The sequence below is a fragment of the Agelaius tricolor genome, unplaced genomic scaffold (assembly GCF_023055355.1).
Source record: "Agelaius tricolor isolate 1412-34295 unplaced genomic scaffold, bAgeTri1.0.p SCAF_53, whole genome shotgun sequence".
Taxonomy (NCBI): domain Eukaryota; kingdom Metazoa; phylum Chordata; class Aves; order Passeriformes; family Icteridae; genus Agelaius; species Agelaius tricolor.
This window is the reverse complement of record NW_027269313.1, coordinates 1,564,275-1,578,678: the sequence shown is the minus strand read 5'-3', so window position 1 is coordinate 1,578,678 and position 14,404 is coordinate 1,564,275. Positions and strand designations below refer to the sequence as shown.

At 39.9% G+C, this 14,404-nt stretch overlaps 1 pseudogene; it reads left to right on the top strand.

Moving 5' to 3' along the window:
• Nucleotides 1–569: 569 nt before the first annotated feature.
• On the top strand, nucleotides 570–13,476 carry LOC139604599 (coiled-coil domain-containing protein 171-like; annotated as a pseudogene).
• Nucleotides 13,477–14,404: the final 928 nt, after the last annotated feature.

Genomic DNA, 14,404 nt, shown 5'->3' with positions numbered 1-14,404 from the left:
TTCCTCTTCAGCTGCCTGTTTAGTCATGCCAGGCTCTTGATAGATCTGTTTTCCTGACTGACACAGTACAAGAACAGATTAAAATTCTGGGCAGTCTGCTTTAAAAGCCAGACACAGTAGAGTCAGGCATGTGGAAACCTTAAGAGCAAGAACTGTACTTGAAATCAGCATTGATGATGCAAGATGTGACATGGTCTCTCTGAAGACAGCTGTTGTGTTAATTAAAATATGAAAAATTCTGTTTGTTATATGTAACTTTGAGGCCACATCCAAATAATCTTATGAATTGCATGACATGAGGCTTGGTAACTGAAAATATTACCTCTTGAAAAATCTTTCTTAGAAGGAATATAAATTTCTTCATTCAATTAAGAAAGGCAAGCAGCTTCAGAATCCATGTGATGTGCTGAAGTAGTATCTGTCATATCCATTGATTATCCTTTAAAAGAACACAGGGCATTTGACAAAAGTAATTTTGGTTAAAGTATCTTTTTTGTGGAAACTTTCCAGTTCACAAAGACAGCGTTTATCCTCCGGTGTGCAATGGAAAGACCAGGTTGAGGAAAGGAAGAGAGCTCAAGATTCCAATGCAACATTAGTGGCTCCTCCAGACAGCTTCAGCCTGCATGAAGGCTCAATAGTAAGGAAAAAGAGCCTCCATAGGAAATAGTAAATTGGAAAAAAAGCTCAATAGTAGGGAAAAAAATGTGGCACACTGTTGCAGTGTGATGCCACTTCCTGTTTCACCTATCCCAACCCCTCAGGTGTGCCAACCTTTCCTTTCCCCTTTTGCCCTCCTGCTGAGAGCTGTCCATCAATCTTAACATTCCAGCAGGGTCATGGTGTGGTTGGCAGAAGTTCAAAAGATGCCCCTCAGGTCCGGGCTCATTGGCCTGTCCAAGTGTCTGTATCCCTTGAGCCTTCCCCTCCTCACACCTGGTTGGTGCCTCACCTGTCCCTTCCCCTCCCCCTGTCCCCGGGGCTTAAAAGGAGACGGGACCATGCGGTTGGGATTCTACTGGGAGCTCTTTCAGAGGTCTACCATCCTGGAATAAAACTCTGGATTAAAACTCTACGGTAGAATCCTCTCCTTTCTCTTCACCGTCGCCTGAACCTTTTCCACCAGAGGTAGACTGAGTTTCTACTTTGCCTGGATTTGTTGCGAGTGCGCAGCTGCAGCACCCAGCCGGCCAAAGGTATCTCTGAGGTGAAACACCACAGCTGCCGCCTTTGGTCCAGCAGCAAGGGTCAGATGGGGCCAGGCACGTCCCACCCAGAAATATTGGATTAATAATCTATAGCACACATTGCTTAGGTTTTTTAAAACATACTGTCAAAATATTTACTGAGGTGAGGATTTGCTGCATTTGCTGCGCTGAGCTGTAGAAGAATTCTGCCATTCTCTCACCCTTGTTGTTATTATGTTACCTTTAAAAAAATTTACTACACGAATAAATGTAACCAATGCCTTGGAGAAGCTAATTTGAAAATATTTTTTAAGTATGGGTAGGATGTACTGGCATTGCTAATTAAGGCATTTTGTAGATATTGATGATCATTTCATGTGAAGAATGTTCTTTCTACCTAACTTTTTTGTCAAGTTTCATTAGCTATCATTGTAGAAATGTTTATTTCTATTTCATACATCCTTTTAGTTTTAGTGCAAGTATTTGACTGTAAAAATTGCTTGAAAATTGTTTCAAGCTTTCAGGTGGAAAAGCAGAGAGGATTTTTGTTGTTGTTTTGTGTTTTACTTGTTTTGCTGTGGATTTGGCACATTGGATGTATTTCGCTGGATTATTTTCTGAACACTTTCTCCTCTTATATGACCACTTTGGGCTTTTCTACTCTCTTTACCCAGCTACACCTTGAATAACAATTTTGCCATCTTTTTGCATAGCAGCAGGGACAAAGGAAAGCTGTCAGCATGTTTAGAAAATCTCTCCTTTCATTGTGTCGTTACATTTGCTCTCTTTCTACTCTTAGCAATATACATTTTTTTTTTTTTTGCTGGTGGCTTGCAAACTTCTCCTCTTTCTCTGTCAGAGCTCTGAGCATGGAAGGTGCATGAGGTCTGTTCCCTGTGGAGAGGAGCAGAGACCTGCATCAGAGAGTCTTCAGATTTGTGGGTGTCTTTTGTTCACTTGATGGAGTTAGTCCACACTTTGTCTTAGTGCTGTCCACTGCCCAGGCAGATCTGTCATTCATAAACTGGAGGCAAATAAAATCAGGATCCTCTTTTTTCTTTCTGGGAGAATAACAGCTTCTTCCATGCAAGCATTACTGTATTAAAAGACATTTGCTGGACTACTCAGCCTGAAAAAGTCATTTCATCAGGCACAAAAGGAATACCTACAGAGAAAAGCAACTGTCTGCCCTAACTACAGGCATTAATGATTGCTATTTCTAACTACAAAACACAATTGCAAGCTGAAAATATTCTACTGAAGTGCTTGCTTCCAAACCTGAAGTGCTTGCTAGCTGTTGTTGTGGTAGGAGTTTTCCTTTTTATTTGTATTCCTTAGTAAAACATATGACATGACAAGAACTATGGACAAGATTCCATTCATGATCAAGATTTCTGGTAATGGAAACAGTATTTAATGGTAGACTCAAAATTAATGTTACATTATTGAAAGGTTAAAAACTAATAATAATTAGCTCACTGTCATATTCATAGAGCTGGTTGTTTTAATTATTTTACTCAAAGGATTTCAAACCACAAGACTGTCCTGAGCAGGTGATAAAATATTCATTTTTGGAAGAGTTGTATTAGTGGTTGCCTTATGAGATCAGGTATTTATTGCCTTGGATGGCTTTGCATTTTTCCCAAAGCTGTTTGTATTTGTTTGGGAAGCAGAAGTGCCTGTGTGTGATCCTGTTTACTCCATTGAGATAGCTCTGATTTTGCTGCCCAAAATGAAAAAGCAGAAGACTGTAGCAGAAACTAAGTATAGATAACATTTAATATATTGCTGTTGGTCTTTGCTACACCCATACTTAAATTGGGTAAAAATGTCAGTGTGTTCTCTTCCCTTCATTTTCTCTTCCTGCTTTCCTGACCTGTACAGTATTTTTTCATATTTTATACCATTTTTATGCTTCCTGAATATGCTCTTTCCACTCCAGTTGGATAATCTTATCTTGATCTCTGACTGTACTAAGACAGCATTTGAGAAACAGCTTTCTATTCTCTTAACTTAAAAAGTTTCTAAGGCACTTGTATGTACTAAAAGTATGAAGAATTGAATTTCTACTGCATGTTGTTGTTGAAATTTATTTATAATCTGAATCAATTTCATATACCACTGATTAAAATCACTGTAAATAAATGAGGCGTGGCTTGTGGAGTTTGACTGATGGAGCTGTAGGCCCATTTTGGCCAGCTGTTTAATCATATCTAATCCATGCAAAACAAGTTTTTAAAGGAATTTAGAGTGTGTTGTGCTGCCAGGCCAACTGGACAGTTTTCTGTGTGCTGTGCAAGTGTTGGGGCACAATTTGGAGGCACCTCAAGGTATTAACATGAGTGAATGAATTGCATCCACTAAGAGCATGGAAATTTTTATCTGTGCCAGGTCATGGTTGTGGCCCCCACAGGACTGGGATTTACTCACATACTTTATTTACATACTGTGTCTAATTAGATAAATTTTGGGAAATCTCTTTTCTTACTCTGCTGTAATATCAGGCAATATTATGGCTGCAATTATTAGAAATGAACTGAGGAATTTTGTGAAGCTGTGAGAAGGAGCCTTGAGGGCTCCTTTTCAGCTGCAGGCAGCTCTGCTACCACACATAGGATGCATCTCTTTTGATTTGAACATTGCCCAGCTACAGCAATTAATTTTTTTCTTTGTGTTCCAGAGGGAGATGTCCATCCTCCTGAACTTATACCCGACCCTGGCAAATGCCCAGGTGCTTTCCAGACAGACAAACGTCCCCCTGGAAGAGTTACCTTGGACAGAGCTTTGTGCCCTCTTGCATGAGAATGTTGAAGCCCTGGTCTCGAACTTCAGCAAGGCTAACCAGAGGGTGAGTGTCCCCAGGCATCAGCTGCCTCTGCTGAGCTCAGTGACATTTGCTCACACTGCAGTCTCGTTAAAAAGGACTGATATTCATCCCCCCAAAAGGATTTGGACACTAACAAATGAGCACCATTAATTCTGGCTTGTTCACTGCTCACTTTGTTGCCAGGGGCCTTTAGATGTGACTGGAGTGTGCATCAAGTCTCTCAGCTCCACCTTCTGTGCAGGATATTCTGAAAGGACAATCTGATAGTAGCCACAGGAACCTAATTAAAAGATAATAAATTCATCTTACTGATGAAGAAATTCTCTGAACATAGTCATTTACAGTCACAAATCAAGTCTTTCTTTTACCATAATCCAGAGGCAAAATACACTTTCTCCAGGAATATCACCTTTTAATTATGTGTTTATGATTCAGTTGTACTACTTGAAAGAATGCCAGTGTGGGGTTTTTTTGTTGAATTGTAACTTTGGATTATGACATTTTTATTCAGAAACACAACAGAAATACCTATTATAAAACATGTCAGGATCTGTAGGAAGGAGGAGCTGTACTTTTCTGAGTGGTTTTAAAGCAAGTGAGCTTACATGGCCTTTCTCCCCAGAAAACCTTCTGCTTTTATGAAGGAAAAAGCCCCTTTTAAAATAACTCAGCTGGCTCCAGAGACTAAGCTATGCCTGAAAAGCTCTTTAGGGTATTACTTTGTGTTCTGGTTTATTTCTCTTTTGAAGTAGATGAGGAAAGGGAAGGGAAGGGGAACACTGCTGGCAGCGTTTGTGGGGCTTGTGTCTTATTGTTCCTTGCTTTTTACTTAGGCCTTGTTATTGAGACTGATTATGAGGTCTCTAGGGCTCTTCTCATGTACTTAGCAGCTTTTCTGGGATTTTAGACTGTGCTGAAAAAACTTTTTTTCCACACATTCAGTGTGGTCTATCTGGAAGTATCTTGATATTTTCTAGGAACAGAAAGTTCAGGTGTGTGCATTTGAGGATCATTGTTGGCTTGGTTCATTCCTCCATTTAGCTTGCATGAGGTGCAGTGTTCAAGCACAAGAGTGAATCCCTTCATGTTTGTCGAAAATACATCCTCAACTTATGAGCTACTTGTAAGGAAAAAATTCTCTGTGCTAGAATTCCCTGAAATTGTTTTAAAACTTAATAATAAGCTGGAATCTCTTGGCTTTTCAACAAAAGGAAAAAACCAAAAACCACAAACAAACAAACAAAAAATTAAAGGCTGTGCTTTAATTATTGTTTGCAATCATCACAAACTTCTAAAGGATATACTTGGATTACTAATTTCCTAAAATTTAATACAATCATTAAAAAAAAAATCTATGAAGTGTCTGGCTCAGGTTTCCTGCAAAGAGGGTGACAAATATCTCTGCAAGGTGGTAGAAGGATAGCAAAACTGAAACCAAATAAAATACTTTGTTTCAAAATACATTTCAGTTTTGCTTTCAGAACCAAATAATTCATCTGCCATTAGAAGGGTTTTACTTAGTTTTAATAAAAATATTGAAAAAACTGCAGTTTAGATTTGATGCTGGAATAGGCTGTGCTTAACCTGAAGTGAAAAGGTAAATAATAATTTCTTCTTAAATGCTTGTCACACAGATATCTCACCTAGAATATATTTGCAAGCACAAGACCGACACTATGAACGACCTTCAGCAGAACCAGGAGGAGGCTTTGGAGAAAATGTCTGAACAGTTAAAAGCACAGGAACACTGGTGGCAGAAAGAAAAGCAGTATCCTGAACAGCAGTACTCAAACGTCCTTGCAGAAGTTCATGCAAGATCACAGGTATGGTGCTGTGAACTTCTAATTGTTTTTTCTTTAAAAATTGAATGGATTATTTCAATAGTTGAAGCCTCTTAGCAGTTAAAGGTCATTTGGGAATTTTAGTAGACGTTTAAAGTTTAAAAAAATCCAAAACCAAACAACAAGCCAACCCATCCCTGTGCTAATATTAACATCACTCAAATAAGAAATAAATTAGTTTGATGAAGCATTTGTTGAAGAGAATTTAGTCTGCAGGCCCAGCTGAGAAGCCTGATTTCACCTACAGATGGCAGATTCTTTTTCTGAGAATGTTAAAGCTGTAAGATCAAATTGGCTTGTTTTGAGAATTACTGAGGGCAGCAGCTACTTTTTCAGCAGCATCATTTGCAGAGATTGTATAGAATAACAATCATGTGGTATCACCAGGGGATAAATTTAGTTACATATGTCCTGACCCTAAGAGCAGTGGTAGATTTCAACGGTGTTAAGCAACTCTGTTTTTCTGATACTACAGTGAGGAGTGGCCTAAAAGTGTGAAACTGTCACTCCTTGCTAGATGAGTTATTTGCAATCCAGAATGTTCCCTGTTCTTCCACAACCACCATTTACTGTCTTTATCATCACACTCCTTCGCACCTGTTTCAATTAAAAGCGTTGTGAATAAAGGAAATAGATGTCCCTTGTTATTTGTGAGTTACTGCAACTTACTTCACAGAATAATGCTGTATTTGATGCGGATTTCAGGACTGGGAGTCTTTGCATGCTGAAAAATTTAATCTGTCTACTTTCATGTTCCAGGATTCCTTATGTTTTTCCTCTCACTTACACTGGGGCTTTCTGCTCGCTACAGCAGTGTTCTCTCTGAAATTGGAGGATGTTATTACTATTGTTAAGTCAATTCCTAAAACTGTCTTGTGGGCAGAGAGGTGGTGTTGGACCTTCTGTGAGCTGTCATGGTGTTGGTGGATTGTTTTCAGAAATCAGGAGTCCATTTGCAATTGATTATCGTGTAAATTTCCCTCCTACCACTGTTTTTGTTTCAGACATCTAATTCTGCAATTGCTTACTAGAAGAGATACTTTCATCACGATTATTACTAGCAACTTTTGCTCCTTTAATGCATCCTTTGAATGGCAAAGCTAAATTTTCTTTTCATTCTTGTCTAGGTAAAAACCACGTAGTTATTGTTTCTTCCATTATTGTTTGGTTTGTTTCTGTCACAGGAATGTGAAGAAACGGCGCAGAAAAAGAGGCAAAAACTCTATGGCCTTGAACAACTCTCTGACAAACTGGCCCAGGAAAACAATTCCTTGAAAAATTCATTATTAGATGCTTTCAAGGCACGCTCATCCCTGCTGGCAGCCTGTGCGCTGCTGTCAGGGGCCCTGTGCTCTCTCTAGGGCCGACTGTGCGCCACGTCTTGCCAAAGAGACATTCTCCAGGAACAGGTGAACCAGCACCAACTCCTGAACCACAAGATCGTCAGCCTCCTTTATGCTCTCCCTGCTGTGGTGGAAAGAAACCAGGACGAAGGCAGGCTGAGGCAGAGAAGAGCCAAGAACCTGGTTTATGTGTTCCGAAGAGCCGTGATCGCAGTTCTGGCTGCTAACAGGCTGAGGGCTCTGGCCCGATATTCTTGTACCTTTGTCGTCTGGACAGATGGATGCAGAGGAAGCTCTGGAATTCAAGTTTGTCTGGGAGAATCCAGAGGCAGGCATCCTGTGCCAGGTAAGTGAAACGTTCTTAAAGAGTTACATCAAATTATACACTTAGGGAATAACAAAGAGGAATAATATTTTTCTTGCTGGGGCATAAAGACATATTTAATGACATTTTGACAAATGTTATTTACAGATTTATGTTTTTATATTGCTTGACGAATTGATTTCAATCTAAGAGGAAATGCCCAGTCTTATGTTAAACATTGCAGGTAAAATTGCAATTATGCACATGAACTCAACACTATCTGGTGGTTTTGATATTTGTGTTATGGATTTCAGAATTAGGTGCTACAGCATCTTCTCTGTGGTAAATATCTTGCAATGTTCCTCTTTTTTTTTTTTTTGGAAAAGGTATTTCCTCTTTTCTTAAAAAGAATTTTTCATATTTATTTCCTAAAAATCCACAAAAATTGCTTTCTGATTCAGGTAAAATATTAGCATAGGATTTCAAAATTTTCTTTCGAGATTATGTCTAGATTGCCCCTTTCTGTTGCCAGACCAGTTTAGATTTCCCTCTACAATGATAAATGGCATTAAAAATGTTTTCCAAATTAGAAAATTCATCGACTTTTTTTTTTGAGTCATTCTGAAAGCACACTTAAAAAAGTCAAAATTGTCCTGACTAATTTCTTGTTTATATGCTTATTTTTGGTTAATTTCTGAAACAGCTGGAGGCAGCAGTGTGCCATAGTTTACTGATTTACTTATCCTGCTAGCTGCAATTCTGTTTCACAGGTTTTGCAGAGGAAGGAGTTGACTGGATTGAAGCACTTCACTGGTTGTCTAGCTCTAACCTCTAGACTGCAATAATCAGTTCCATCTCAGAACTGCAGGGTGTTCTCAGCAACCAAGGTAATTTTAACTGTATATTGTTGTAGCAGAAATATAGTTAAAAAATAAGTAAGTCAGGGTGGTCATATCATTTCCATTTTTATGATTTTATCTAAACTCTTCTGGATCATAGCTCTGAAGAGATATTTCTGATATTTATGATAGACGCCTTTGACTAGAGGTTATATCCTGAGCTAGTCAATTGTAGCTAGTCAACAAATTGTAGTGGGGCTGTTTCCCTGAAAGAGTAATTTGATTACAGGGTAAAATAATAATTCTTTTCTACATTCTCTCAATGATCACATTTCTGTACTGTAGGAACAGATTCATTTTCTTAAGCAGCTGATAGGATATTTTATCCTTTCAGTATATAGAGTCATGGAAGCTGAAGGCTGGAGAGTGTTTCTGGACTTTATTTACAGTGAGAACTGATACAGGTTCCCTTGGTTCATCTGCATTGCTGCCATCCCTGGTTCTTTATTAACCTCTACTTTTAGAATCCCCACATTTTTGTCCCAGAAGAAAGGATCTTAGAAGAGGGATAATTTATGTGAATAAAGGGAAATAACAGGACAAAGACAAGATGATACATTTTCCAGAAGCCTAGACCCTAAATTGGTATCAAAGTTGCCATTGAATCAAATGGGTTTGGATTCACTTTCAGGCCCTTTCTTCTTTGATCATGCTGTTGTCAAGAAATTGAATTCATATCCTTTAAAAGCAAAGTTGGAACACTGGTTCAGATTCAGCATTCTGTGTTTCAGAATATTTACAGCTTCCATCCTGTAGAAGTGAAAAAGAACATGATCTTACAAGAAACGGGAACTAATAACCTGCTCAATGTTTCCTTTGTGTTGTTTTTTTCTTTAAGATTCGGAGCTCTGGTTTTCTAGTAACTCACTGATCGGCACAGCCAGGAACTGCTTTGCACAACTGATGGACAACCTGAGCGTTCTGATGGAGACAGTTCAAGGGAACGCTCGTGGGTGCAGAGCCTACCTGGAGAGGGACTCGCTGATAGAGAGGCTGGCTTGTGGGCTCCAGAGAGTAAATGCCCAGGCCCTGGAACCTGGATTCCATGACAGACTGCCCAGCACAGTAAGCAGATTGACAGTCCTCCTTCATGGAAACAGAAGGTTTACAGCAACGGTGAAGCTCCCTTGATAGCAGCATTTCTTTGGTTTCAGGCTGGTGATGAGTCCAGGACAGTCAAGTGCTACTATATGGACACTCCACAAGTTGATTTGTCACACATTAGGGTGTGAATAAGTCTTTTCTTTTATTGAGAAAGAATTCTTGGAGGTATCCAAGTAAAAGATTTTTTTTCAAGTTTTATCAGATCTGTATTAGCTTATAAGAACAAATTGGCTTGATGTAAATGTTAAGGTTGCTTTTTATTATTATTTTCTACTTTCTCATGCTTACCATCCTTTCTTTCAGTAAAGATAACCTTCTTCCCTTTAACCAAAATGAAAGGATAAACTCTTTCTCTAATCATCTTCATAGTAAACCTTAGGTGAAAAGAGTAGTTCCTTGTAAACAGAATTTGCAGTAACCCTTGGTAGGTAACAGGTTCAAACTTTTGTCCTTGTGCATGTCTTTTAGAGATGGAGGAAAAAATTATGTTTTCTTTTTCTTGAGTCTTAAGTCTTATTTATTTGATTGCTAAAATAGCACATTTTATAGCCCATCAACTTGTTTCTGTTTGCTGACAGAGAAACATAGCAACTTTGCAGCAAGAAATATTTGAATTTTCACAAAGGCTTCATGCAGCAGAGATAGAGTCCCACTCACTGCACCTGCAGCTTGCAGAATGCAGATGGGCTTTCACTGAGCTGCAAAAAGATGCTGAAAAACCCCACAGACTGCAGAGCCAATTAAGTGAAGTTCAGCAAGTAAGTGCATTTGACTTGGAGGCTCTCTTGCTTAAAAGAGATTCTCCTTTCTACACATTTTTTGATTTGTGTTCTTTTGGAAAACAAGCATAAAAATGATTTCCTTTCAGCAGAATTTTCCAGAAACCTTTGCAGCAGTGCGGCTGTGAGAAAGACGTCCAGCTAGCCGACCAGCACCGCTAGCAGCACAGGGGGCACTTGTCCCCATAGCTCAGCTTCGGGACAGCGCCTAAGGCCAACGCCCAGCTTGCGGCTGTCAGCGTTGCCTTGTGCAGGACGAGACCGTATTGAAGCTGCAACCAGCGCAATAAGAGGGCAGACTCCAACTGCGGTTTTATCCAGGGTTTAGAGAATCCTAGGGGAACCAGCAGGAGAAGACGGGGAGGAGGGGATTTACAGCGGTTTTTAAAAGCTGGAGGAGGTAAGGGAGGTGCCAGACCTAGGACCAATAGAGACACAGTGGGGAGTGGGATCCGAAGGACTGACACAGGGAAAACACCAATGGGGACAATACTGAGGAGGGGCCCCGGTCCTAGGACCAATCATCCAACTCTCCAGCTGGAAACTTCTAGCAACAAAGGTGGGGATGGAGAGTGACTGGCAGGGCACCGGGGAGGGGTTGAGAAAAGGATACATTGGTTTCTGGGGAACCCGCGGAGGAGTTTTAAAGGATACAATACCAACTGGGATGGAGTTAGGGTGACAGACACTAACAGGGATGGGAGGGAGAACCGGGGCAGAACCATTGTCAAACAAGGGGAGAACAGAACAGTCCAACTTTAACCGAACACGGTACAACAAACCTTGCCTGGAAATGTCACTAAACCAGAAGACAGATTTATTTAGAAATATCCCTTTTCCACTGGAGTTATCTTTTGATTTGTAGAAGGAGTATCCTGTATAAATTAGAGTTTGGTCTTCAGCAATCCAGGTTCTGTCATTTGTTGGAAATGTTGATCTGATTTATGTATCCTAAAAGAAGATTTCACTTCAACAGAGTAAAGTCAGTGGGAATGGGGGTATTCAATAGGAATGTTAATGAAATATAAAGATAGCAGTTGAAACTCTGTATGGATGTTGATGAATGTTATAATAAATACAATACAAATTTTAGCGGGTCTGTTTCCCTGAAGAAGTAACTTTATGGCAGGGGGAGAAAAAGCTTTTGTCTATATTCTCAGTAGCACAACATTCCCCTGAGTCTTTTGCTGTTGCTGATTGACTTACCAAGACACTGTGGGTTCCCTAACCTGAAGCCTAGTTGGTAGAACCTGTCAGGGTGTCCCAATCCAAACACTTCTAAGCAAAGAATATCTGCTAGATGATGTCTCACCCATTGTCCTTCCTATTCTTAGCTGTAGTAAACCCCATAGATTTAGGAAAAGCACCATGGAGGATATGAACAATAGGAATGCTGAAACAGCAAAAGAAAATTCCTGTTTTCCTGTCCTCCACCCCTTAACCTATCTCTGTAACCCTATAAGGCAATGTCATGTTAACCCCTTTCCCATTGGTCAAGCTTGGATCCTTTCCAACCCTATAAAAGAAGCATACTGTACCCCATTAGTGGAGAAAGAAGAGCAGAGACCCTTCACGGACCTCCCCAAATAAAGCCATCTCCATGGAACAGCCTGCGCCTTCTCCTTCTCCTCTCTCTCCGTCTGCTGCAGCCTCCAGCCCAGGGCACCACTACCTCGCAAGCAGAGGTGAAATCCTGAGAGCTTGCAATCACTATAGAGCTGGTAATCACCATGCTTGCTAGATGGCAGCCCCGCGGTGTTGGCATGAGCGAGCCAGCCTCGGGCACCCAGTCTCTACCCAGGGAATGAGCTCCTGAGCCCTATTGCTCTGCTTTATGATAAGGCCGAATAAGAGGCTTTATTACTTAGATAGTGCAATGGATTTTTTTTTTAACTCAAAAATCTCTAATCATCTTCAGTTTTGTTCTTAACAGGTTTTATGCCCTTAGTGGTTTTGGACTGTTAGATGAAAATTATCACATATTAGATTGTAGTTGAAATGCAGATGACAACTTTCTTTGAAGAATTATTTCTTTCTGGGACAGTTTTTGGACAGGAAGAACAGTCCACAAAGGTGTTTACAAGGGTTAAGAAGCTCTCCACTAAAATTCTGAACATTGATCTGCATATTTTTCCTTCTAAATACTGAAGTTTTGCATCCCACGGTGCTAATTAGAATAGAATAATGAATGCCAAGACTTTCCATGAATGTTCTTTATAAAAAACACAGCAATTAACTGGTCTGCCATCTGATTGGTCAGTGATGTCTTCATGTTAAAAAAACCTCAATACTAATCATAAGCATGCGTTTATTTTAGAATTTGATATGTGTGCAAGTGGAACTCACTCATTGGTAGGGAAACCACTGAATATAGTTACAGAATCAGGCACAACTTGTTTCTCTTTCCAGAAAATCAACCAAGACAATGTACAGGAGGAGTTACAAAATGCTTTGCAGCGTGAGCATGAGGCACAATTGCTTTTACAAGAACAGCAGCGACGGGTTCCGGAGCTGAGCAATAGACTGGAATCACACTCATTTACTGAGCTAAGTAAAAGCCACAAATCTCCGACGGTAAGATTATTCTTCTGGAACAGTCACCAGAGTTTTACCTTTCATGAAAGAAGCCAAATAGCGCAGTCCTTGTGTAAATAAAATAACAGGAGTAAATACACACGCACTACTCAGTCTGCTGGAACTTTAGTCTACTGAGAAAACACTTCAAAGACTCCTCTTTAAAAATTTTTTAAGCTGTTTTTTTTTAACAGTTTAAGAAAAAGTCTTCAATGGGGGTTTGTTTTGGGGTTTTTTTTGCCTACAATCATTTTGCATTCTAAAGCACATTTATATATAGCAAATATACTAAATACTAGGGGGGTTCTGAGTCAGTAATGCTTTTGCTAGGAAATTAATAAAACCTTAGGATGCAGTGGTCCAAATGTACTTCACAATCAATTTGTCTCCCACGTTGGTCAGTAGCCAGTGGCATAAAGTGAAGTTTCTTTGGGCGACAGAGTAACTCTGCTCTCTGTCTGCTGACAGGGCCTCCCTGATACAGCGGAGGAGCTGAGGAAAAGAGACCAAGTTCTGGATCAACAGGAGGAACTCCTGAAAGACATGGAGCAGGACCAGAAGCGGCTGCAGGAGACTCTACAGGAGGCAGAACGTGCCCTTGAACAGGGAGTAAAGTGAGCCCTGGGGCCAGGGGGATGTCACTTAAAATGAACAAAAATTGAAATTCCTACTTCCATGGGCAGGGCTTTACTTCCCTGGACAGCGTAAGGTTAGAAGAGAAAAGTACATCTGTCTCTTTTGTTTTGAAATTCAGGGATAGTCTTCTAAAACCAAAAGTGTTAGTTCAAAATATTAGGTCATACATTTTATGCAGTTATCCCATAGTATGCTTCAAATTCTGGGTGCTGAAATAACTGGCAAACAAAATACCTGTGCTATCTAACTGATCTGACAAGATCTCTTTGGCACATCCTTAAAGTTCTGTTTATTTAAGAAATGATTGTTTGGTCTCTGTGTTTCCATGCCAACTTTGTATAGGCAGATACAATTTATTTATAGTAAATACAGAAGCATCAGCTAGGGGACAGGTCTTCACTGCCAAAGGGACTGAAACCCATTTTGGATCTCGCCTTTCCTGTGGTACAAGACAGATCTTCCAGCTGATTTCAGGGAGTTTTGGATTTAGACCTAATGCCCGCACCACTTGCACCATAACCTGGAGTGGCAGAAAAGGCTCAGGCACTGGGCTTGAAAAGACTGGTGGTCAAAAGGAGCCCCCTTGACTTGAAGGAGCTTATTACTCATCAATTCTTACGCCATATGAAAAAAATAAGTCTTTGCAGACTTTGTTGTCTAATACTTTTCATAGTATGAAGTATGTGTTATGAATATTGTTGTTCCATGGCTAGGATCTAAAAAAATTTTAGTTAATTAAAATTTCTCATCATACCTGGGATCATTCAACCTCTGAACAACAGTATCTAAGAAGCTTTAAGGGTTTTATGCACCAGGGAAATAATGCAATTTGTATGGTCATCAATGAAATGTTTAACAAGCTAATTAAAATGACAACTGTTATTTGGTATGAGTTGATCAAAGCAGGTGT